The following is a 25,004-nucleotide window of genomic DNA, read 5'->3' as shown; positions in this document are numbered from 1 at the left end:
AAGAAGAAAAATGAGTAAAAGCTTACAAACAGAAGGAAATAAACACGTTAGGAGAGTGAACTTCTCCATTTAGAACAAGATGTGTCCGTGCCATTGGTTTGTGCTTTCACTTCCCATGGTGAAAGGCAGGGATGCTGAGATTTTCTGACTTATCCAGCTGTATCCTTATTTTTGCTACTATATCCCATAATATATTAAATCCAAATTGCCAGGTAGGTACAACCTACCTGAGTGGAAATAGCCTCCAATTTTCCATTAAGGCAACAACAGGTAGGACTTTAACACTGCAGAAACTTCTTATTGAATCAGCAATTAGGAAAGCAGGAACCCAGATTGCCTAAGGTGTCAATCTGCTGGGCCATTACTGGAATGAATGTCTTTCTGGCTCAGCTCTGTCCAGACCGTAGATGAGATTTTTATAAAAAGGCTTTAATCAGTGCTTTGTGAGGTGTGCTAATTAGCTCCTGGAGACAAGCAGTCATGAAGAAAGATGAGGGCCAGCACTCCCTCTGCAGGCACTGTTGGGCTTCACCACATCATGTGTGAATGCCTTATACAGAGGGGGCACTCAGAAGCGGGCTCAGAAAGGGCCCAGGGGACTCAGCAGTGAAGTGGTGCTGCAACACACCTCTCTGATCCCAGGAAGGGTGCCCTGAGGATCTGAATGTTCTAAATGCAGCATGAAATATGTGGACATTTCAGCTCACATTGGTGATTATTTGCTATTCCTGAGTTCTATAAAATGATTGAGAATTTTGATGTCTTGACATTTTATTGGGCATGGGTGTATTCCATTTCACACGGCAGCTGCTCTGCTTTTTTACTCTAAACATGTTTTGGAAGAAGTGATATTTAAAATCACACAGATGAAATACATAAGAAGTTAACAGGAGAAAAAAATAAAGGCAGAACAAAGAACTTGGAGACATAATATACATTTTTGTTTCTATCACATTTATTGCCAGTTCTTTTTGTTTGTGGGTTCTTTTAGTTGGTATAATGGAATGTTTTTCTTTTGGTTCTTTCTAATAGATTCAGCATAAGATGCACATATCAGTGTGCTTATGTGCTTTCTAAATGGTAAGACTCTATAGATAGACCAATTTTTAAACATTTATACCAAAACATACAAATCAACACGACAACTGTTGATCTTTTAAGCCAATCTTGAGAGGCTGTTTTGTCTACTCTCTTCTCTGGTGTTACTTTGCTAAATATTCCCTGGAGTCAGTACACTCCATTTATTTACTCAGGAAATGTTTACTCAGTGGTTATTATGTGCTAGGTACTCTAAAGCTACTGATATTAATACTCATAACAAATGATGGGGAATCCAAGATAGATGAGAGCAGACAGTAGGCATGGATTAGGATGAAGGGACCTTCAGAGCCAGCAAGTGACCTGGCCAGTGACACCTATCTCTTTCTTTAAAATCACATTTTTTAGGAACTAGCATTGTGGTCACACTGGCATTCTATATCAAATCACCAGTTCAAAATATTAAAGAAAGAAATAGAAGAGGATACCAAAAAATGGAAAAATCTTCCATGCTCATGGATTAGAAGAATCAGTATCATCAAAATGTCCATTCTCCCAAAAGCAATTTATAGATTCAATGCGATACCAATCAAAATACCAAAGACATTCTTCTCAGATCTGGAAAAAATGATGCTGAAATTCATATGGAGACACAGGAGACCTCAAAAGGCTAAAGCAATCTTGTACAAAAAAAAAATCTGGAGGCATCACAATACCAGATTTTAGGACATACTACAGGGCAGTTGTAATCAAAACAGCATGGTACTGGTACAGAAACAGATGGATAGACCAATGGAACAGAATTGAAACATCAGAAATCAATCCAAATATCTACAGCCAACTTATATTTGATCAAGGATCCAAAACCAATCACTGGAGCAAGGACAGTCTATTCAATAAATAGTGCTGGGAAAATTGGATTTCCACATGCAGAAGCATGAGGCAAAACCCCTACCATTCACCTTACAGAAAAATCTATTCAACATGGATTAAAGACTTAAATCTACGACCCGACACCATCAAATTATTAGAGAACATTGGAGAAACCCTGCAAGCTATAGGTACTGGCAAAGACTTCTTGGAAAAGACCCGGAAGCACAGGCAGTCAAAGCAAAAATTAACATTTGGGATTGCATCAAATTGAGAAGTTTCTGTACTGCAAAAGAAACAGTCAGGAGAATGAAGAGGCAACCCACAGAATGGGAAAAATATTTGCAAACTATGCAACAGATAATGGGTTAATAACCAGAATCTACAAAGAGATCAAGGAACTCCACAACATCAAAACAAACAACCCACTTAAGAGATGGGCCAAGGACCTCAATAGATATTTTTCAAAAGAGGAAATCCAAATGGCCAACAGACACATGAAAAAATGTTCAAGATCACTAGCAATCAGGGAAATGCAAATCAAAACCACAATGAGGTTTCACCTTACCCCGGTTAGAATGGCTCACATTCAGAAATCTACCAACAACAGATGCTGGAGAGGATGTGGGGAAAAAGGGACACTAACCCACTGTTGGTGGGAATGCAAACTGGTAAAGCCACTATGGAAGTCAGTCTGGAGATTCCTCAGAAACCTGAATATAACCCTAGCATTCAACCCAGCCATACCACTCCTTGGAATTTACCCAAAAGAAATCAAATTGGAAAACAAACAAGCTGTCTGCACATTAATGTTTATTGCAGCTCAATTCACAATAGCTAAGACCTGGAATCAACCCAAATGCCCAGCAACAATAGGCTGGATAAAGAAATTATGGGAATGTACTCTATAGAATACTATACAGCAGTAAAAAACAATGAAATCCAGTCATTTGCAACAAAATGGAAAAATCTGGAAAACATCATGCTGAGTGAAATAAGCCAGTCCCAAAGGGACAAATATCATATGTTCTCCCTGATTGGTGACAACTAACCGAGCACCAAAAAGGAAAGCTGTTGAAGTGAAATGGACACTATGAGAAACAGTGACTTGATCAGCCCTTGTCCCGACTGTTGATGTACAGTTTAATACTTTATCCCTTTTAGTATTTTTTTGTTCTACTTAATACTATTGGTTGAACTCTGTAATTAACACACAATTATTCTTAGGTGTTTAAATTTAACTGAAAAGTGATCACTGTTAAATGTAAGAGTGGGAATAAGAGAGGGAGGAGAGATGTACAATTTGGGACATGCTCAATCGGACTTGCCCCAAATGGTGGAGTTAGAAATGTGCCAGGGGATTCCAATTCAATCCCATGAAGGTTGCATGTACCAATGCCATCTCACTAGTCCAAGGGATCAATTTCAGTTCACAATTGATCACACTGATAGGTCTAAGAGTCAAAGGGATTACATAAACAAGACTAGTGTCTGCTAATACTAACTGATAGAATCAAAAAGGGAGAGAACGATCCATCATGGGAAGCGGGATACACAGCTGACTTATAGAATGGCAGATGTCCTAAATAGCACTCCGGCCTCAGAATCAGCCCTTAAGGCATTTGGATCTGGCTGAAGAGCCCATGAGAGTATTTCAGGCAAGGAAAGCCAAGACACTCTGGGGGGGGGGAAAAAACCTAAATGAAAGATCTCTGTGAGTGAGATCCCAGTGGAAAGAACGGGCCATCAAAGAAGGAGGTACCTTTCTCTGAAGGGAGGAGAGAACTTTCACTTTGACTATGACCCTGTCGGAATAACTCAAAAGGCTTCCATAGCCTTGGCAACTCATGACTAGAGCCTAGGGAGATTACTGATGCCTTAAACAAGAGTGTCAATTTGTTAAGTCAACAACAGGAGTAACTGTGCACTTACTCTCCATGTAGGATCTCTGTCCTTAATGTGTTGTCCAATGTGAAGTAATGCTATAACTAGTACTGAAACAGTATTTTACACTTTGTGTTTCTGTGTGGGTGAAAACTGATGAAATCTTTACTTAATATATGCTAAACTGATCTTCTGTATATAAAGAGAATTGAAAATGAATCTTGATGTGAATGGAATGGGAGAGGGAGTGGGAGATGGGAGGGTTGAGGGTGGGAGGGAAGTTATAGGGGGAAAAGCCATTATAATCCATAAACTCTACTTTGGAAATTTATATTTACTAAATAAAAGTATAAAAAATCACCAGTTCAAGTCCTGGCTGCTCTTATTCTAACCCAGCTCCTTGCTAATGCACCTGGGAAAATAATGGAAGACAGCCCAAGTGTTGGACATTTACCACCCATGTGGGAGACCTGGTTGGAGTTCTCTGTTTCCAGATTTGACTTGGCCCAGCCCTGGCTGTTGTGGCCTTTTGATGAGTGAAGCAGCAGCCAGAAGATTTCTTTCTCTTTCTGTCTCCCCCTCTCTGTTTCATTTTACTTTTCAAATAAATTAAAAAATCTTTAAAAAATAAAATCATAATTAGTGCTTGTTGCCACTCACAAGATTTAACTGTGATTTATCAAAAAAAAATCACATCTACTCCTACAGAGAAAAGATATACTTACTGTTGTATTAAAGCCATTGAAAAGAACAATCATCAGCCATGATGGCAATTCTCAGAAAGGTGGTATGTTTATCGTCATGAGAATACCTCACTGAGCTTGCTCATGGAGTCTGCCTTGGAGGTGACAAAAATTACCTGAAATTTGTAAATTGGATATATTTGCTAGAGAATCAGCTTTGTAACCTTATCAACACACTTGTGTGGGCTGATAGATTGTTTCAGAGGTACCTTGTAGTTGCTGTCAGCTATTGGCTTTGATTGGTTTTCTTGACAGCCTATATTTACTGTCATTATGCCTAATTCCCTGTTTACCAATTTGTAGGGAAATGTCTCCGGGTGTTTTTCTGCCTCACTATTATCAGAGATCTTTTTCCTCCAGTCAGAATAAACCTAACTCCCTAATCATTCTATCCAACGCTTCAGTTAAAAACAAACACAGCCAAAAGAACTGAGTTCTCACCTGAACTTGCCATTTCTCAACCTTTCTTTTGGCTACTCTTTCTCCCCTGGTAAAAATATTTCAGCAGTTCAAATGGGAAGCTAGAAGGCTAGTATTTCTAGAACTTGCTATCCTAACTACATTTTTTAAAGATCTATTTTATTTATTTAAAAGACAGAATTACAGAGAGGCAGAGGCAGAGAGAGAGCAAGAGAGGTCTTCTATCTGCTGGTTCACTCCCCAGATGGCTACAACCGATCCAAAGACAGGAGCCAGGAGCCAGGAGCCAGGAGCTTCTTCCATGTTGTGTCTCCCATGCCAGTGCAGGGATCCAAGGACTTGGGCCATCTTTCACTGCTTTCCCAGGCCATAGCAGATAGCTGGATTGTAAGTGGAGCATCTGGGACAGGAACTGGGACCCACATGGGGTGCTGGCACTGCAGTCAGTGGCTTTACCCACTACACCAAGTGCCAGCCCCTACAGTCATTCTCACTCTACTGTAATCAGCCACAGTCAATAAAAAGATAGGAAATAAATGACACGCTTGCTGATTCACCCATTTTCTGCCATGTGCTCTTACCTTTCCTCTAGAAAGTGGACAGGTATTTTCCCTGAATTACCACCTTTTTTGGCCTCAAGGAAGACCTGATTCCAACACAGTCCTCCAAACTTAGCCAACAACATCCTCTCTAGAACCACCCTCATTACCAGCAGTTGCTCAGAACAGTTAGCTTTTCCTGAAACAGGCCCTGTACCTTGACAGGTGTTGCTTTTTCCTGTTGAAAAGTACCCCACCCTCGCCATGAATATCACACTTGCTGAGTCCTATTCTACATTCAAATGATGCAATAATACCAAAGATAATTTGCAACAGACACTTGTGGATTATGGTTCCAAATTCTCACTTGGTGCTTCCTCTCTGTAGTTTTATATTAATAGGTAGGGCAGAATATGAGATGATTTCTGAGTCAATATGGCTTGCTGTATGGTGCTGGGGTACATGTGTTGTCTCTGGTGCTGGATTTCTGATTATGATACTTGGTTCTGTTCTCTTTATCCTATAACTTTAAGCAAGTTACATTTCTGCACCTCTGTTTCCTAATCAGTGACATAGGGATAATAAAGTACCTAGTCAATCTTCTCTCCAGACCCGTATGATTGGGATAATAATAGAACTTCAAAGGCAGCTGGGAGGATTAAATGAAATTAAAACATTAACAAAACACTGTTTTAATTATTAGAAAAATAGAAACTGCTTCAGAAATTCTATCTTCTTAGCAAATTCCTAATTATAGTTCAAATTTGCCTGAAATAAAAATCAGAACAAAAAATTAAGAACACCAATCCTGCTTTCCCCAAAACTCAGAATGCCTAAACCAAGAGCATCTCAATAGTGTACTCTACATTTGATTAAGTAAGTGATTTGTTGCCCTACTCTTTGTCTCTCTTCCAGGCACTCCTCAGTATCTCTCTTTCTTTGCTGTGTCTACCAAGGATCAGAAACCGTGCCACAGACTTGAGATGTGTAAAACGCCTCATCAGGTCAGAGATGTAATTAGGTGGGTCAAAGGCGAGGTAAGTGCACTTGTTCTTTCAGTCTTAGTTGGAACGTTTGCTCACTTATTTATTCACTCAGCATTTGCCCCAGTTACTGGTGTATACATATGCACATTTTATACAATTCAAGTTTCAGCTTAGAATATTTGGGGTGTTAATGAAGCCATGTATCTAAAATCCTGAGTGATTAGAAAAAGATGCTAAGAAAACCAAGTGTTAATAGATGGAACTTTCCAGGATACCAAGCCCATTACACTTGGTATTGGTTGGGAATGCACCCAATTTTGGATAATAAAATACAGACTAATTTTCCACCTTTAGGCTGCTGTGTCAATGGAATCAATACCTAACTGAACTTTTCCAGAATCAAGCCTCTGCCCTTCCAAATGCCCTCTTTCCTTTGTCCTCCTTCCTTTAACATCTCTACTGCAGTTCTGTTGGCAATATTAAGAAACACCTGGTTGCTTTTATTGCCGTGAACTAAAACAAACCACCTCCGCCATACCACCCCAAGTATATCAGCCTTCAGTAACTCGGGATTACATTTTATTCTGCTTCTCAAATCCTGGTAGCCAGCATTTTGTTCATTGGAATATATTAACAATTGCTTTTTAAAAGTGGTTATCTAAAAATAAATGTTACAGCAGAGTGATCTTGTTCCAGGTCAATGACTACTTCATTCATTACCTAATATCCCTATTGGAATACAGCTGAAATAAAAGTCAGAGTTTGAGTTCTTCTACTAAAATTTCAAACCTCAGCATAAGATAAATAATTTTGCTGTCCTTTCTTGGCCATCTAAGATGAGAAAAGTTGATAAGGGCATCTCAGTAATAATGTTCTAAAGATTTAAGGAGTAACTCCTAGGATTTGCATCACATTTAATTTTGTTGGAGGCGCTTTATAATGAAGACACCGAGGACAAAACGCAGATTCTTTTTATGACCCGGATTAAACCTTCCCACTTAGTCCTGACCTTTTCCACAGAGTTAAATCTTCTGGGTTTCAATTCCCCATTTGGAAAATGAGAATAAGCAAAACACATTCTACACGTGGGGATAGGGAGAGGTGTGAAACTGGGGCTGATGCTGTGGTGCAGCTGATTAATGTGCCACTAATGAAGCCAGGATCCCATTTTGGTCTCGGCTACTCCTCTTACAATCCTGTTCCTGCTAATAACCTAAGAAAGCAGCAGAAGATACCCCCACAGCTTGGGTCCCTGCCACCCACATAGAAGATCAGGATGAAGTTCCCCCGGCTCCTGGCTTTACCCTGGTGTCAAACCAGTTGCTGCAACTGTTTTGGGAGTGAACCAGGGGAAAGAAGTGTGCGCTCTCTCTCTCGCTCTCTCTCTCGCTCTCTCTCTCCCCCCCCTCTCTCTCACTGCCTTTCAAATAAATAAAATAAATACTTAAGTCTTAAAAAAGGAGGCATGAAACAGGTGGAACTGCTTCAGTGAAATGATGCTATAGACATACATGTTTATCTCTGGAACCTGCACTTAACTTGAAAATCTATTAAATATACACAAAACAAGTCATATTTAGACACTAAGACATGTTCTATTGATTCCAAATTAACTTCTCTTGTTTCCTTCTCTTAACTAAGAACTTTTTTTATTTTTGTTGCCAAAGCAGAGGAAAACAATTTGGAATCATTAATATAAAGGTAAACTATAAAAGCTGAATCCAAAAGATCCAAAATACATCATATTCAGGGTAATTTAAAGAAACTTAAAATTTGTTTGACAGGCAGAGAGACAGATAAAACTCCCCACCAAACACACACACACAGACAAACACACACACACAGAGAAATTTTCATTCACTTGTTCACTCTCCTAACAGTGACTGGAATGGGGCTGAGCTGAAGATGAGATCTGGGAAGCAATCCAGGTCTCCCATGGGGGTGGCAGGAATCTAAATACTTGGGCATCACTGCTGCCTCTCAGGGTCTAAATCAGGAGCAGAAACTGGGGATAGAACCCAGGAACTTTTTTTTTTTTTTTTTGACAGGCAGAGTTAGACAGAGAGAGAGAGAGAGAGAGACAGAGAGAAAGGTCTTCCTTTTTCCATTGGTTCACCCTCCAAATGGCCGCTACAGCCGGCACGCTGTGCTGATCCGAAGCCAGGAGCCAGGCACCCCCTCCCGGTCTCCCATGTGGGTACAGGGCCCAAGCACTTGGGCCATCCTCCACTGCCTTCCCGGGCCACAGCAGAGAGCTGGACTGGAAGAGGAGCAACTGGGACAGAATCCGGCGCCCCAACCGGGACTAGAACCCCGGGGTGCCGGCGCTGCAGACGGAGGATTAGCCAATTGAGCTGCGGTGCCAGACAAACCCAGGAACTTTGATGTGGGACATGGACATCTTAATTGCTAGGCCAACTGTCTGCTCCAAACTCAGAATAATTTTAATTGTTTCCTCTGGAAATAAAAGTAATGACCTACTTTTTGTCATGTCTGATACATTTGAAGTTAATACTCAACTTCAATACTGACAATATATAACATGTATTTTCAAGTCTCTTGCATTGGATGTTCAATACACCCATTTTTGAATGATTTTTCAATGTTTTAAACATTAATCATTACCTTAATAGATCCACCAAAATGGATGAACAGAGTATTAATAAAACATTAACTTATAGACTAGAATAAACATGATTTTTAGTAAATTTGAGCCTTAAAGATGACTTAGCTCTATTCATCTATAAAGTGCCTAAATCATCTCTTCAGTATTTGGTTGAAGGTCTATTCTATAAATCAACAGCAGGCTCTAAGCACAGAGTAGTACTCAAGATACAGAAGACAGGTCTGTAAAATTGATTGCAACAGTCCAGAAATCCCAGGGCTGAATGGTTAGGTACCTGGGCTATCCTTTGGGTGACTTAGTAGATAGAATTAATTTCTCTGTTTGCATGTGGGTTTAAATTCTACCTAGCATCTCACAAGATACCACTTACTAATTCTCTAGACAAATCAAACACATTAAAAGTAAGTGGGAATGGAGTGGGGATTTGGCTTAGTGGTTAAGGTGCCACTTGGGATGCCTACATCCTGTACTGGAGTGACTAGGCTCAAGTCCTAGTTCCAGCTTCCTGCAAATGCATTCAGTGGTGATGGCTCAAGAGCTTGGATGCCTGTCACCCGAGTAGGAGACTTAGATTGAGTTTCTAAATCCTGACTTTGGCCTAGCCTAGTCTTGCTGTTGTGGGCATCTGAGGGGAGTGAACCAATGGACTGGAGATCTCCTTTTGTCTGTCTGTCTCTCTGCCTGTCAATTAAATAGAATAAAATAAAAATGCCAGCTACCTATTAAATAATAGGAAATAAATGAAATGAGAAAAACACAGCAGCTAAAAGTTCAAATAAATTGTGGGTATGTTTTTGTTGTTCTCTGGATTTCTGTGTGTGAGAAGGATTTCACAGAATTGAAATTTAATTTCTTGAGGGGTTTCTCATTTCTTTAAATATCTACAATGAATAATTCCTTTATTGATAATTTTTATTATTAGAAAAATAAGGGCTTATATTCTTTCACATGTTATCAAAGATGTATGGAAAACTTCTCACTGACTATGAGTGTGTATGTATGTGTATATATATATATATTATAATTATATTAAACTCTTATTGAAGGAGACTGATAAAATCACTTTCAGACCAGGCTCATGATGACATCACTTTTGATTCAGTTTCCCTAGATACCACAGCACATTTGGAGCCCTGTATTGTTCCCCTCCATTTAAGAGTGTATTTACAGTTTTTTAATAATTTGTTTTATGTTAAAGAGTGACAGAGAGAAAAAGAGAGAGACAGAGACAGAGACAGAGAGAGACAAGCTCCCATCAACCGGTTCATTCCCCAAATGGCTCAATGGCTGGGGCTGATCCAGTCCGAAGTCCAGAGCCAAGAACTCCATCCTGGTCTCCACACGGTTTGCAGGGGTCTGTGTGCCCCACTCATCATTCATTGCTTTCCCAGGTGCATTGGCAGGGAGCAGGGTCAAAAGCAGAGCAGTCAGTGGAATAGCCAGGATTTGTCACAAGAAGCAGCTTAGCCTGCTGTGCAGCAACACTGACCTCTGTGTTTAGCTTTGCATATTCTCCAAGGAGAATATACCTGGACATTTTTGAGACAAATCACTACTGCCTGGCTCCCTAACTCAGGCTCTACCAGAATTGAGTTTTCTGAGGACAGTTGCTTTCCCTTTGCTGCACAAGTGTGTGTGTAATTATGTTAGTTGGACAGTAAAGGAAGCACAAATAACGTTCTTTGAGTCAATATTAAGTGCCAACCCTTGAGACCAGCTCTTTATGTGCATGGCGCCATAAATCAACCTTCATTGTGTTCACAGTAACCATGGAGATACTTCCCTATTTCGGGGGGCAGGATAAATCAGTCTTAGAGGCTTAGAAATTTGCCCTAAGTTTCAGAGCTTAACATTACACTCCCACAATCTCCGAAGGGGAAAAGATTGGCCTGGGACCCTCACAGGGTGCACTAGAGCACTGCACTTGGGATGGAGGTTAAGGAGCTGATCCCTCTATCTGAGCCTGCAGCAAAATAAGAAATAGAAGACCGCAGCCCAGATCCTTCTGTTCTCACTGCACATAGGAATCCAAAGGGGCTGAGTGAGCATCAGTGTTGGAAAGTTACTGAACTATCCCAGGCCACTTCTGTAACAATCACACCACATATCTGTGCTCTGAGAAATCAAATAGGAACCAGAGGCCAGCACAGGACTTGCCCATCATAGTTCCTCTATGAATGAATGAATGAATTAAATGAACGAATGAGCACTGTTGACTTAAAACAATAAGGGTACAGGATGTTTATGTCTTCTTGATGCAAACTAAAAGGGGATATCAGTCCCATTCTGAAAAGTGTAATTATTTGGGGGTACTTTTGGGAGAAACATGTAGTATATGATGGCATTGGTTGCACATTTGATGAGCATGATATAATTAAATGTCTCTTGAGTTTGGTATATTGCTATTTTCATTCAGAGAATCCAACAAGATATTTGAGAGAAGTGTGGGGTGTCTGTGACACACAGAACCTCCAGCTTTCATATTGAAGAGCCCTGTGGCTGACTCCATAACGTCTTGCATGAAAAACAACATTCACAATTCTGCCCAACAAACTGTTGGGTTACCCATTGGAGTTCATTTGGAATAAGAGAATAACACACTGCTACTCAAAGCAGCATGGATGATTGGATGGTAGCTGTAAGATTGTTTTGTTTTTGCATAAATACAAGGCAGTGCTTATATTTCCTTAAGATGATTAATTCAGCAATATTGTATTTCCTGTGATACACCTGGATTCGGAGAGTTTTCAGGCTGCAAGCTAGTACAGTGGCCATTCAGCATGCTCTGGTTTCACAGGTGAGAAAACCAAATCTCCGTAATGGTAGGTGGTGTGCCTCCATTTCAGCCAGCTAGCAGTTAAGTCAAATTTAATCCCTTGCCTCCAATCCATTTTCCTGCCATATTCTATTTTCTTTCTCTCTCTCTAGGTTTTTAAGTAAATATCTATTGTGAGTGTCAGTAATGTCTATATGGAGCTCTGCAAGAGGAATAATAAAAGGCCTTTCAACATAAGCAATTGAGCGTTACTGATGTCCAGGAAGCCCCTTCCTCCCTGTGCCTCCTTCCCCTGCCCCTGCAACCACTTTCCTGAGCTTCATGCTAATCATCCTCTTGTTTCTCTCCACAGCAAGCTACCTCTCTTGATTTCCAATGTTTCTTTTATTATGAGAGCCAAATGCACAGGTGTTCCCTGAAGCGCAATGGATATTTTATAGCTCTAATATAAGATCAGAATCCTAAAGCCATAAAAATAGCCAATTAGGCTTCCAGATCAATCTTGCACTTGCTTCCCATCAGTTACCCACACCCCTCTTTGGTTCTGAGATGATACCAATGACTCTGACCATTAAGAACTTGCTTTTTGGTGTTTCCACATCCTTTGATAGTATAAATATATAAGAATAATGAGTTCCTCTGGGGGATTCTTTGTTTCTCTGCATGTATTACACTATCATCCTACACATTTAATGTACTATTGTTTCAAAACCAGGAAGCAATAATAACCAAACCAGACTTCTTCCCTTTGCAAGCACTAACCTGCTCACAGGGACAAACAGAAACATTTGTACTCAAGCATTGTCAGTTTTAATTTCTATTCTCTGATGAAGACCAAATCTGACTGGTACCATGGTAACATGTTGCCTGAAGCATCAAACAGGTATTACTCGTGTACAGTCCTGCACACAAATTTTCTTTATAAGTGTTCTGAGAGGTGTGATCTCCTGAAACTCGCTGCATTAACAAAGGCTGAAAGAAATCTAATTAGTGTTTCTAGAAGTGCCTTTCTGCGATCTGATAATATCAGCTTGCTAGTTCATATTTTTCTCTGTTTCCATGAGGTGCAGGCACTGCATGTGGATGGCCCAAGAGTGGCAAGTATGGGAGCACCAGAACACAGTCACCATCAACGCATGGGCTGCTGGGTGCTCCTCTGGCTTTCCACATTTCAGCCTGTTGCGATTTTCTACCTCTCCTTCCCTTTTTCCCTCCCCCAGCAGTGATAAATTCCTCACTCATTTCCTGAGTTTATGTGACAGCACGGCCTTGGCTGTAAGGCTGGTCCCTTGGCTTATAAACAGCTAAATATTCTCCATGTGACAAGGAGGAAGAGGACATTTCCTGTGTACCTGTCACATGCCAGGGCATCTGCCTTGCCCATGGTCTCAGCAAATTTTTTTTTTTTTTTGGAAAGTAAAGTAGCAAAGTTTATTAGGGAAAGGACATCTGTAAGAATGGATGAGCACCTCTCCAGACAGGACCTGAGAGAGAGTGCCCAGTCGCTCGGACTGGGGGGAGGAGCAAGGTCACATGGCTGCATGGAGAGATTACACCTGGGCAGGCAGGTGGGCGACTCAGCATAGAGGCAGAGGGCTGAGTGAGCAGTCTGGTTGAGGCCGGGGGTTTTTAAGGAGATGGGTCTTTGTCTTCATACATCTCCTCCTGAAACAAAGGATTTTATGGATGTAGATATTAAGAAGCTCCTATCTGAGTTTTCCCCTGAAGGTATCAGACAGGAGGAAGCCTAGCTGGCGCTGTCCTGAGTTTAGAGGAAGGGTGAGCAAGACCCCCTGGAGAATTAGGATCTGGAGAAGGATATTTGAAATGCAGATACTGGGCTGCATCTGGAAGGCTGAGGAAGATTGCCAGTCAGAAGGGGCGAGGACCCCCACCTGGCAGATTATCGGGTAGGAGGGGGCAGGGCAGGATGCAAATACTGGGCTGCCCCTGAAACGTTATCAGATGACTTTGAGATGCAGATGCCTAAGATGGACATAGATGTCTTTTCTTTAGGCCTTTATGTCACACACACATAAGCTCATATCTGACTTCCTACCTAACACCCCCCTCAAGAGGCAGTACCCAAAATTCTTCTTTGGGATTACAGATGGAGTTCCGTTTTCTTCTTCAAAGCTGGCATATGGGTGTCAAGGAGGATTTGTGTATTTCCTCTTGCTATCTGTCTTATGGTGTGCGACAGTGGCCTTGGAAAGACTGTCCTGCTGGGTCCAGAGGGCTGCTCAGGCCGTCCAATGGAATGGGCTGGAAGCCTTGTCTGACTACCATTTGGAGTTCGACAGCTTTTATTCTGTTAGGGTCTCAGCAAATTTTCACAGACATCTGCCCTACAAAGCACAGCTTTAACTGCTCTGATGAGAAAGTAAGAGACTGAGAGATTGAGGAACGTGGCACAAATCCAAGTTATGAAGTGGCGGAGCCAAGATTTCCCCTAAGATCTTCTTGACTCTGACCTCCCTACCACACAACTCAAGGAGGCAGCCTACACACCACTTTTTTTCTCCAGGTGGTGGAGGTGGGGGCAGGTGCTACTATCATTGGGCATTATGACTTTCAAATATTGCACTACAGGCTAAGAAGAAGTGTGTGCCTGACATTCATGTTTCTTTGTGCATATGTGTGCATGTGAATGAGAGACAGTCAGAGGAGAGCAAGAGACAAAGAAGATGAGAAATATAATGACTTTTGTTGATTCATTGACGTAGCAGCCTGGACTGCCTCTAACAGCATGAAGACATGGCCAACAGTTTGAGGAAACCTACATATTGTACCTAGGACTGTAGAAGCTATCCCAACACATATGATATAAATGTTAATGAGCTTGTGAGACAGCAATTACTTTTTTCAGTGGCTAATAGTGCGGAGGAGATGTGCTAAGAAACTTTAAAGACAATGCACATCTTTTCTTTTTTACCCATCAATGTGTATTCTTTCAAAAAAAGTCAAGGCTGAAAGTATTTACTGCAAAAATATAGGTCATTGGACAGAGCCAAGTCTAAACACCATTTACTGGAAGGTTTCTGAGTTTTAAAACCTTATGGGACAATCGGTGTTGAGGGCATAAGATCGCAACAAATGGAGTCGGGGCTGGTTGTGGAGGGCCTAAGTGACCTAAGGCCAAAGGAGACCTGGAGGGAGGACAAGTTAATATTTCACTGCAAGGTTAGGAAAAAGAAGTTTACATTGGTCTGTATCCATTTAAAAGAGAAATAGATTGTGAATTAGGAAACCGTTTCTTCCTAAACTTAGGAACTTGCTGCTCTTTCTCCACTTGAAATCAGAAAAAAAGATGCAAGAAGATAACACATTAGATTGAGTATTTAACTTTGTCCTCATCCTCATCCCACTAGGGAGTGCCTGGATTCAATCCTGGCTCCAGCTGCTGATGAAGCTTCTTCCCAAAGCAGCCCCTGGGAGGCAGTGAGGCTGGCTCAAGTAACCAGGCTCCTGCCATGAACATGGGAGACCCAGATTTAAGTCCTAACTCCAAGCTTTGGCCTGGCTGTTGTTGCAGGCATTTTGAGTTGGAACCAGTGGGAGGCAGGAGACCTATGTCAAACTGTTTGTGTGTGAATCTCTATCTATCTCTCAAATAAATAGATACAATGACAATAATACTAATAAATAAACAACACAGATGGACTGAACGTCCTCATTATGTCAGACCAAAGGTTTAGGTTCTTTTTGGAGAGGGGACTGGGGCATTGATTTTTTTTCTATTGTTATTGTGCTAAAATACATATAACACATTTCCCATATGAATAATTTTAAGTATATGGGAAATCATTTTAAGTATATATTTCCATGGTATTAAATACATTCCTTTTTTTTCCACTTCTGCCTCTCCACAGATTTTTCTTCTCCCTCCCTCCCTTCCTTCCTTCCTTCCTTCCTTCCTTCCTTCCTTCCTTCCTTCCTTCCTTCCTTCCTTCCTTCCTTCCTCTCTCTCTTTCTCTCTCTCTTCCTCTCTTTCTCTCTTTCTTTCGACAGGCAGAGTTAGACAGTGTGAGAGAGAGACAGAGAAAGGTCTTCCTTTTCCATTGGTTCACCACTCAAATGGCTGCTACAGCTGGCGAACTGCGCCAACCCAAAGCCAGGAGCCAGGTACCCCCTCCCGGTCTCCCAAGCAGGTGCAGGGCCCAAGCACCTGGGCCATCCTTCACTGTCTTCCCGGGTCACAGCAGAGAGCTGGACTGGAAGAGGAGCAACCGGGACAGAATCCGGCACCCCAATCGGGACTAGAACCAGGTGTGCCAGCACCGCAGAGGAAGGACCAGCCAAGTGGGCTGCGGCGCCGGCCTAAATACATTCCTAATGTTGTACAACTTGTACCAGCATCCAATGCCCAGAACCCTTATTGTCTGTACAACTGAAACTATATTTTTTAAACACTCATTTCCCATTTCTCTGCTCACCAGCAATCACCATCACACTTTCTGTCTATGAATTTGGCTACTCTAAGTACTTCATACAGGGGAATCACCTAGTATTCTTCTTTTTGTGACTAGCACAATGTCCTCAAATTTCATGCATGCTGCAGCATGTGACAGAGTTTCCTTCCACTTTAAATCTTCTTAGTTCTCATCTTTTAAAATTCATTTTATTGGGAAGACAGTGAGAAAGAGGAGAGGGAGGGAGGGAGGGATGGAGAGAGAGAGGAGAGAGAGAGAGAAAAGCCATCCACAGGTTCACTCCCTAAATGCCTGTAACAGCTGGAGCTAGGCGAGGCCAAAGCCAAGAAACCAGAACTCAATCAATCAGTCTCCTGTGTGGTGGCAGGGTCAGAAGGAGATTGGAACTGGGAGTGGGGTTGGGACTTGAACCCAGGCACTCTGATTTGGGCATCGGGCATCCTAAGCAGCATTTTAACCACTGTGCTAAACGCCTACCCCCTCAGTTCTCATCTTCATGATACCTCAGGACATTTTTCTTGAATTGGCTCATGATCTTCTGTTATGCCTATCCCTCTCTCCTTCCTTCTCTTTCACTGGCTTTTCTTCCACTCCAACGCTCTCTTGGTGGTGTCCCCCAGACTGTCATTGGCCTTCTCCTCCAGTGAGCTCTCTTTAAATGGTCTTTTCTGTTTTTACCACTTCAACAATCAACTTAGCTCATGTTATTGTGATGCAGCCTTTCCAATTGTCTCCAGGCAAAATCAGTCACTTTCTTTTTTGGGTGTCCACTCTCTGTTGGTTCTACTCATTGCAACCTTTGCATTTACTCATTCATATGCTGCTCTCCATCCCTTGACTGTAAGCTCTTTAAGGGTAAATGGTCTTAGTCACTTTGATTCTTCTAGTACCTGAGTCAGTGCCTACCATGGATAGGTACTCAATAAATGTTTATTGAGTAAATGAGAGTTGCAACTAATGAAGATAAACTTCAAGTCCTAATTAAGACTTTATAGATGTGTTGCTGAATATTAAGAATGAAGAGTGATTTTCAGGATCTTTGAGCTTCAAGGTTAAGTTCACCTTATTCCCACTTGACTTGTATTTTTCTGATCCCTGATGTCTCATCACATCTCCCCCCTGCCAGCAACTCTACATTTGAAATCATCCCATTCCCTCCTTAATGTCCAACACATCTTCTTCCACCTGAAATCGAAATAAATATCTCTTTCTGTGTCCACAAAAAATTTAGAAAATGGAATTAACTCCAGATATTTTTGTGTAACAATTTCACTTTCCTATGCTGATTTTTTAAAAAACTGTGAAACTGTGTTTTACATTAATTTTTCCAGTCATTTGTTACAAGGATCTTTGTTAAAAATATTTCCAACAAATCATAGAAAATGTGTCAGATTTTAAACTTTGAGTTTTTTTTTAAATGAAGATATTTGTTGTATTTATTTGAAATACAGGGTGACAGAGAGAGGGAGAGACAAAGAAAGAAAAAAGATCTTTCATCTGCTGATTCACTCCCCAAATAGCTGCAATAGTTAGGGCTGGGCCAGGCTGTGACCAGGTGGTGGTACCCAGGGACATGGAACTCTATTTGGTTGTATTTTATTTGGGTAGCAGGGGATTAAGTACTTGGGCCATCTTCCACTGCTTTCTCAGCTGCATTAGCAATGAGCTGGAAGAAAGCTGCTGGTACAAGAAATCATGTCCATTTGGGATGCTGGCATCGTAGGCTGCAGCTTAATCCACTGTGCCACAAAGCTGGCCCCTTAAAATTTGAATTTTAACACAGTGTTTTAACTAATAAACGCCTTCCTTCCTGGGAGCTTCCCACCCCAGAACCCCCTACTTTTCATCGCACCACCGGTGAGCCCCATGCCCTGTAGCATTGTCCAAGTGTTTGAACTGATAATATTATCTATGTTTAAAAAGTTTAGGAGTTGTGGAGTCTCCTTAGTCTCACAGTATCTCAGACTTTTTCTACAGTTGAGTTTTAAGCATTGGAAATTTGGCTTCACAATGAAAGTGCTGACAAAATCTTAGGCAGTCAGTGCTCAGCAGGTCCTGTCCTTTTGCAATCAGCCACTCATTGTGAGCTTTGAAGAGTGAATCTCCATGTGATTTTCTACTAACAAACATTTACATATCCAGTGAATCAGTGGCTCCTTCCCCAACCCCCTTCGCACATTCTAACTTGCATCTGGCTCTGACAGTATGTGGGGCAGGGCTCTCTCTTTCTCTCTCTCTCTCTCTCTCTCTCTCTCTCACACACACACACACACACACACACACACACACACTCCTATGTATGGGCAGTACCCTAAGAAAAAGAAAAAGTCTTTCTCAAATCATTCAGTAGGAGATGATTCTGGCTCTTTATTCCTCTGATGTCATCAAGAAAACACTGGTGTACATGATTAAAAGCTCAATCTAACTCCAACCTGACAAATAAATGCAGAATATATTTGTATACCAGAATGCACACTTGGTGATGTGGGCATCCCTGGTTCACCCATTCATTTGGGACTGGGCTAGAAAATCATGATCCTATAACTGTCTGTGGCTTCCTAAGCAAAAAAAAAAAAAAAAAAAAAAAAAATCAATTTGGGAAAAATACCATAGTAAGCCACTTCTGAATTTTTTATCAAGTTGACCTCACCTGTCTTCCCTTTTTGTTTCTGCTCAGCAAGTATTTTGATTGCTATTCACAGTGTTTATTTTTACTGTTTAGAAATAACAAATTAGAGTATGTTGAGAGTCAGTCAAAGCAAATTTCAGCCGTAAGTTTGGGCACTGGCTGAAGGACAGGTAAATGGAAACTAAATGTGGGCATCTGTTTCCCTGAATGTGCAAAGTGCTGGAGCACTGAAATGTGGGAGGCTAGAGGCAGGCAAAGAACGAAGTCATGAGAAAAACTGAGGGGCAGTGAGTGGCCAGGGCACTGCTCACAGCAGAAGGCTGGCTCTCTATTGATGGTTCTTTGTTTCACATAGGGGTGACCTAACCACCCTGGGCCTTTCCTGCAGGTCTCTTCTGTCTGTGGCCATCCACAGGCCACTGATGACACTATGTGCTCACCACACAGGTGGCCTGGGCCATTGCCTGTGTGTATCCATGCCTTCACACCTCCAAGGAAAGGACAGAGGCGAGAGAAGGAATACCAAGGAGAAAAGTACCATGATTTGTGCTTGATTATTGCAGATAATTAAGTAGAATCTAAAAATAGGCCCCTTATTTCATATTATGCTCAAAATGATTCAAATTCAAAGCTATTCACAGCTGTGTTGGGGGCTGATATACCATACAGAGCTGATTTCCAGCACTTGAATCAGTGACAGGCAGATGAGGTTTCTCCCTGCACTTCTAAGTATAACTTGGGGTGGTACCGTGACTCAGAGACTATTGAATGTGAAGTACAGAGATCAATAATATCACTCTGCCCATGACATGCATTGCTTATTCTGCCAATACCTGTAAACCGAGCAGACCAAGAGGGCCAACATGCCATGTGAGTTTTGTGATTCTTTTCTCACAAAGCTATTAGTGCTGAGTCTTCAAAATTGAACTCCAGATATGAACTTACTAAGCAAACTAGTGAGTTACTATCTTACTGATCTAATTACTGAAATCCCCAAGTCCTGAACAATGAAGAAACAAAGCTCAAAAATAAGAAATACTGGAGAAATGATTGTAACACTATTAAAGGGTATATGCAAGAATGTATCCTGCTATAGAAAGCTCTACCAAGTGTTAGAAAGAACTCTAATTGTGTGTTGTAAGCATCCTCCATCATCCTGTTGCTCTAAGATGACCACCACCAGCACTGCTGAACAGAGTCAAGAACCACACCAATCGCCTCCCCTTCTGCTTTGTTCATGTTGCTGTGTTTTCCTCACAGAACATTCTTTTCTTGGTCACTTCATCATCACAAAGTGTTAGGCATCATTTGTGACCCAGCTTGCCATTCCCTGATGTTCTTGTTGTTTGAATTCCAACAATATGGCTTTTCTACAGCCCCTTTATGGAATATCAAATAGCAACCAACAGGACATAGTGCATTGATTCATACTGATGTTTTGGTCTTTCTTTTTCCTTTACATTGAATTCTGTGAGAGCAAGAGCTATGTTTTAGTTTTTATATCACTCTTGCTACATAGGGTTTTTTTCCCCAAAGATTTATTTATTTATTTTGAAAGCCAGAGTTACTGAGAGAGAGAGAGAGAGAGAGAGAGAGAGATCTTCCATCCACTGGTTCATTCCCCAGATGGGTCAGGCTGAAGCAATGAGCCAGGAGCTTCAACTGGGTCATCCACATGGGTAGCAAGGGCCCAAGAACTTGGGCCATCTTCCACTGCTTTTTTTGGGCCATTAGTAGGGAGCTGGAAAAGAAGTGGAGCAGCAGGGACATGAACTGGTGCTCTTATGGGATGCTGGCATCCCAGGTGGTGGCTTTACCTGCCACACCACGATGTCTGCCCCTAACACAGGGCTTTGTCAAAAACCAGACTTCCATTCTTCCCTCTAGTCCACAAGTATCCCTTGATTGCCTGCTATGTGCTGAGAGTGGTGGTTCGACTCCATCACGAGGGATGTGTGACTCCCTCCCCTTGCTTGTGCTGCCTCTACTGAATTTGCCAGCACTTGGAAGGCAAGGTAGGTCATTTAGCTTTCATATTTTAGAGTGCATCTAGGTAGAAATCAAAAAAAAAAAAAATGAAGCACAGAACCCCACACAAAAAAATCAAATCACAACTGTCTAATATGGAGGCTAGTATTTCCTAATTTCTGTATGGTTTGGCTCTCCACAATTTCTCTTTGGTCAGACTTTTGTCACATGTCTTGTGAAACTTAGGTCTGCTTTCCTTACAATTTTGGTTCGAATCAAGTCTGTGATGAAGCTATCTCTAAAATTTGTTTCATTAAAAATGAACCATTGCTACTCAACAGAATATTTAAAATAGCTTGTAAAGGTGGAAACAATGAAGTAGGAAAGAGAAAGTTAGGAGACTTCTTGGAATTCCTCTCTTTGAATTCACATGGGAAGCTATTAAGTGCTCTGCCCTACATCTCAAGAGATTTGCTCCATTCTCAGTTTTGTAACAATTATTTCCCTAACTGACTCCTGTGCCCTTGAAGGAGAAACCTGAGACGCTGCAGAAGTCTTCCTAGGAAATGTATATGAAAATGACCAACTTTACACTATGTCTCAAAAACCATTAAATCCTGCTTACCTTTAAATTCAGCAATTTTACTTTTAGGTATTTATTTTTGAGAAAAAATTACTCTTCTATCAAGATTAAGTCCTTTATGTATTTGCCATAGCATTACTTACTATAGAAAATGTATATGATAATTTGGGACTTTAAAAATAGAGAATTACGGTGCCAGTGCCGTGGCTCACTTGGTTAATCCTCTGCTTGTGGCACCGGCATCCCATGAGGGTGCCGGGTTCTAGTCCCAGTTGCTCCTCTTCCAGTCCAGTTCTCTGCTGTGGCCCGGGAGGGCCGTGGAGGATGGCCCAAGTGCTTGGGCCCCTGCACCCGCATGGGAGACCAGGAGGAAGCACCTGGCTCCTGGCTTCAGATGGGTGTAGTTCCGGCCGTAGTGGCCATTTGGGGAGTGAACCAACGGAAGAAAAACCATTCGCTCTGTCTCTCTCTCACTGTCTGTAACTCTACCTGTCAAATAAATAAAAAAAATAGAGAATTACTTGAAAAGAAAGGAATAAACTATATGTGGGGTGGCATTAAAATTATATGGAATTATATATACTATAAGCTCATGATGGGTTTACCCAAAAAACAGAGGTTACAAAACATTATCCATGCTTTGATTCTATTTTAACATAATATATATTAAAATATCAAAGAAGCCTGCAAATGTAAGCATCAAAATACAATTACTGGGACCAGGGGGTTAAGCCACCAGCTGTAACGCTAGCATCCCATATGAGTGCTGGTTTGAGTCCCAGCTGCTCCAATTCCAATCTAGCTAATGTGCCTGTGAAAGGAGCTGAAGATGGACCAAGTGCTTGGGCCACTGCCACCTATGTGGGAGACCTGGGTGGACTTCCTGGCTCCTGGCTTTAGCCTGGCCTGTCCCCAGCTGTTGGGACCATTTGGGGAATGAACCAGCAGATGGAAGACGGATTGATTTCTCTCTCTCCCTCCCTCTCTCTCTCTCTCTCTCTCTCTCTCTTATTTTTCAGGCAGAGTTAGACAGTGAGAGAGAGAGAGACAGAGAGAAAGATCTTCCTTTTCCATTGGTTCACCCCCGAAATGGCTGCTACGGTTGGCATGCTGCACCTATCCTAAGCCAGGAGCCAGGTTCTTCCTCCTGGTCTCCCATGCGGGTGCAGGGCTCAAGCACTTGGGCCATCCTCCACTGCCTTCCTGGGCCACAGCAGAGAGCTGGACTGGAAGAGGTGCAACCAGGACAGAATCCGGCACCCCAACCTCGACTAGAACCCAGGGTGCCGGCACCGCAGGTAGAGGATTAGCCCAGTGAGCCGTGGCGCCGGCCATCTCCTTCTGTCTTTCTGTGTATCTCCCTCTTTCATTGCTAACTCAACTTTTACATAAATAAATAACTTCTAAAAATATATAATCCCTAACTATTTCCCAGTGGCAGAATTTTTAATATTTTTGAGTGACAGGGAGGTGATTTTTAGTTTCTCCTTTGCATATTGATGCTTTCTATTTTATCTGCAATAAAATTGAAAGTAACAAATAATATTTTAAAACATCTAAATATGGAGCTGGCGCCTCATCTCTGTCTCACTGCCACAGCCGCCTAGAAGCTGGTGCTGATCCTGGCCGGCAAGAGCGCCAGGAACCTGGAGAACCACTTTGGCAGCTGGTAGGATGCTGACCTAGGCCAGGTAGGCTACAAGGGTGCGAAGCATGGCAGGCAGGCCCTGCAAGATGCTGGCTATGAATCTGACAACTGCTTTACCTCAGTGCAGGAAAGACTGGATCCTCTGGATGGTGCTGGATGTCACTGACCAGATGTGGCTGCCAGCTGTGGGGACTTGGTGCCTCAACAAGCTGCACTTTGGGAGGCTGTGACAGGCCTCAGTGAAGCAGAAACTGCCACCAAGCATGGTGAGGCCCAGGTGAAGATCTGGCAGTGCTCCTATGATGTCTCTCTGCCTCCCATGGAGCCTGATCCCTTCCACAGCAACATCACTAAGGATGGTAAGTATGCAGACTTCACTGGAGATCAGCTGCCCTCCTGGGAGAGTCTGAAGGACACTATGGCCACAGCCCTGCCCTCCTGCAACGAAGAGATCCTGCTCCACATCAAGGAGGGGAAACGGGTACTGATCGCAAGGCATAGCAACAGCCTTTGGGGCATTGCCAAGCATCGAAGGGTCTCTCTGAAGAGGGTATCATGGAGCTAACTGGAAGCCCGTCAAACCCATGCAGTTCCTGGGGGATGAAGAGACCATGGGTAAAGCTACAGAAGCTGTGGCTGTCCAGGGCAAGGACAAGAAGTGAAGGCAAGTGGGAAGAACACTATCCCCAGCACTACCCTCCCTGCCCACCCAATCTTCTGCACCTGTCTCCTGCACATGTCACACGAACCACCTCTGTAGGCACCTAAGGTTGTAGCTGCGGCTGGAGACTGGGAGCTCCTACTTTCCTTTCAACCATTTTGTCTCCTGCACCACCCCCCTTCACAAAATCTAGTCAGGATGGCACCCATGAGGTATTGGTTTTCGGTCCAACTGAAGGAAGACTCCTCTCGCTCACAGAGTTGAGAGGTCCAAACACTCGTGTCTGCCAGTGCACTGTTTACTAAGCGCCTGCTGGAGTTGGGAGAGGAAGGAGTTATGCTAAGTCTTGACCAATTAGGAGAGATAGGAGAGTTTGCTGTGTTCCCAGGAGCCAGTCCTCTGTGCTTCTGCAGTCAGGCCACTGCCCTGGGGGCTGCAGTCATTCCACTGGAAGATTAATGTAACCTGTATAGTGACTTAAAAACACAACCACCACTTCCTCCTTTACCCAAGAGAAGCTGGCTCTAGAAAGGTTGGGATCAAGCCCGAATTTAGTTTTTGTGATGCATTTACTTTTATAAAAACACACACATATAAAATTGATACTAAACAAAAGCCCTTCTAAGTTTCCTAGTGGTCGTTCAAAATAGTCCCCCTTGTGGTTCTTGGTGTTGGTTCAAATAGTTGCCCAGGAGGTCACCAGAAAATAAGCCATTCCTCACACCGATATGGGAAAAACCTGGTCTCTAATCCTAGGACTGTCTCCTGCTGTCTGTCTTGGGATCCTTTTCCTGCCTTGTTCTGTGGCAGTGAAATGCCTCTTGATCGTGTCCAAGTGTGTTTCTGAATGATTTTTCCCAGTCGCTTGGCCCTGCTATGAGGGCCCAGTACTCATTTTGAGCATAACTGCACTAAATCTTTTTTTCTGGATCACAGTAGTAAAGTAATGATGTGTATATAAAAAACATTTGACTATGTAGACGTTTCACAAATACAATATTTTGAGGAAAACCCATGTCTTTTTAAGGATATAAAATAGCTCTATGATTTTCCACAGAAACTTGTAAGCAATATGTACTGTTAGTCCAACCGAGAAACCAATAACAATGAAAAACCTTCTGAGCATGATAAACATAGAATCAATGAATCAAATATGTCTTGAGGTTCTTCAATGTTATAGGCTCTTTTCTGTAGAGCCTG

General features: G+C 42.2%; 1 protein-coding gene and 1 pseudogene across 3 annotated transcripts in view; one reads left to right on the top strand and one right to left on the bottom strand.

The window, feature by feature from the left end:
• Positions 1–25,004, bottom strand: part of XKR4 (XK related 4) — a 485,043-nt gene that overhangs the window by 149,240 nt on the left and 310,799 nt on the right. The window lies entirely within an intron of this gene.
• On the top strand, positions 23,058–23,805 carry LOC138850024 (phosphoglycerate mutase 1-like; annotated as a pseudogene).

The sequence above is a fragment of the Oryctolagus cuniculus genome, chromosome 6 (genome assembly GCF_051225735.1).
Source record: "Oryctolagus cuniculus isolate XC-2025 breed Fujian yellow rabbit chromosome 6, ASM5122573v1, whole genome shotgun sequence".
NCBI lineage: Eukaryota > Metazoa > Chordata > Mammalia > Lagomorpha > Leporidae > Oryctolagus > Oryctolagus cuniculus.
Note: the sequence above shows the minus strand (reverse complement) of the source record. Positions and strands in the feature narration are given on the sequence as shown.